Source organism: Oryctolagus cuniculus, chromosome 2 (genome assembly GCF_051225735.1).
Source record: "Oryctolagus cuniculus isolate XC-2025 breed Fujian yellow rabbit chromosome 2, ASM5122573v1, whole genome shotgun sequence".
Lineage (NCBI taxonomy): Eukaryota > Metazoa > Chordata > Mammalia > Lagomorpha > Leporidae > Oryctolagus > Oryctolagus cuniculus.
In genome coordinates this window covers 139,813,769-139,815,698 of record NC_142868.1, presented here as the reverse complement: position 1 = coordinate 139,815,698, position 1,930 = coordinate 139,813,769, and the positions used below count along the sequence as shown (strand labels likewise).

At 47.1% G+C, this 1,930-nt stretch overlaps 1 pseudogene; it reads right to left on the bottom strand.

Moving 5' to 3' along the window:
- Positions 1–410: 410 nt before the first annotated feature.
- LOC100343791 (NADH dehydrogenase (ubiquinone) complex I, assembly factor 6-like) lies at positions 411–1,536 on the bottom strand (annotated as a pseudogene).
- Between the last annotated feature and the right edge of the window lie 394 nt (positions 1,537–1,930).

Sequence of the window (1,930 nt, the reverse complement as noted above, 5' to 3'; positions counted from 1 at the left end):
AGAGCTGCGCCGATCCGAAGCCAGGAGCCAGGAGCTTCTTCCGAGTCTCCCACTTGGGTGCAGGGGCCCAAGGACTTGGGCCGTCCTCTACTGCTTTCCCAAGCCATAGCAGAGAGCTGGATCAGAAGTAGAGCAGCCGGGACTCGAACCAGCACCCATGAGATGCCGGCACTGCAGGCGGCAGCTTTACCCACTATGCTACAGCGCCGGCCCCAAAATAAGTTTCTCTTCTCAGCAGGACAACACCTTTTCACATCATGCTACAGCTCTCTTTGATCATATAACAGTTTTCAAATTGGACTCTATTTTCTTAGAAACTAATACTGTCTCACTTATCTTTTTTGATTATAAGTGGTCTGGTATAACTTTATCCATATCTTTATTTTCTTTTTTTTTGACATAAAATTATTTTAATATTTTCTCCGCAACTGAATATTCAAAGACAATGGAAGCAATGCATTCTTCTGCCGTAAGATGGATGGAATATATCAAAAATCTATTTGCTGAGTTTTCTTTAAGTAGTCCTCTGGAGAAACCATCTGAAGAAAGCAGGCAAGGCTTCACTTCTGCGGAAGGACCTGGCTGAGTGTGCCTGGTGGGCACTGCCACATATCACACCTCTCCCGTTTTCACCGTGGCTCTTCTGTAGGACATCCTCTTGGGAAAACCATGCCGCATACAAATATCTACGGGAAGGAACAGCTCTCTTCTGCTGCCGGGATAGGACCTTGCTCTCAAGCAAGCGACAAGGCCTTGGGCTTTTCCACTGTGATCTGCAAAAAGATCCTTCCTAGCCAATGCTTCTAAGTTAAACAAAGAAGAGCGCTTTAAAAAAAAAAAAAAAAAAAAAAAAAAAAAAAAAAAGAAGAGCGCTTTGAGTGTTTGCAGCATCATTTTCCAGGGCCTGGATACCACCATACACTTTGTCATCCGGATTTTTTTCCCTTTCACCAATACTTTTCATAAGCCATCTTTTAGTCAGATTATGTTTTTTGACAGTAGCTTCCCTTCCAGTTTTTCTTCTAAGTCCCCAGTGGACAGGGCGGAGGTTCTGGCTTCCATCTTTCCTGGGGCTGAAACGTCGATCTGTGGGCCCAGAAACCGGGCCTGCTGCTGCTGCTTAGGGACCTTCCAGAGTTCACTGCCCACAGGCTGGTGTGGTGGTTTGTTAAGGGATATATCTTCCACAGTTGTTGGTTTTTTTTTTTTTTTTTATCAAAAATGCATCTGCATCAGTCCAACTGCTTTCTCAGAGACTGAATCCTTAACCGGAGCCATCCCACACCGAAAGCCCCCAGTGTAAAAGCAGAGCCTCGGAGCACAAAGAACCTTCATAATCTCGTTTCCGCAGCTGCTCCCGGCAGTAGTGTTCAGAGCCCGTCGTGCCGGGACCCCCACTCTCCGCCCCGACACCGGCGGCCCCATCGGTCCCTGGAGCACACGCACGCACAGGTGCCCGGGTGACCGGCAGTGGCACAGGCCAAGGACGCCGAGCCGCTGAGGGGCCCAGGCAGAGCCCCACATGGAGGCCACCATGAAGCTAGCCCGTATCTATCTCCAACCTTCCTATGTCATTTCACTTTGTGTATCTCTTGTAAACGTCAGATACAATGGGTGCCCCTTATCCATGGGTTCTGCATTCACGGATTCAATCAACAGTCAATCAAAAACATTTGGGGGGAAAATACATGTATACTGAACATGTACAGACAATCCATATTTACATGGTATTTGCATTGCATTAGGTATCATAAGTAATCTAGAGAAGACTTAAAGTACCAGGAATGTGCATAGGGAATGCGCAAATACTACACCATTTTCTATAAGGCTCTGGAGCACCTGCAGATTTTGCTATCTGTGGGGGTTTCTGGATGCCTTCCCCATGGATACTGAGGGATGACTGTAGCTAGAACCTTCGGTGACAGGTCAT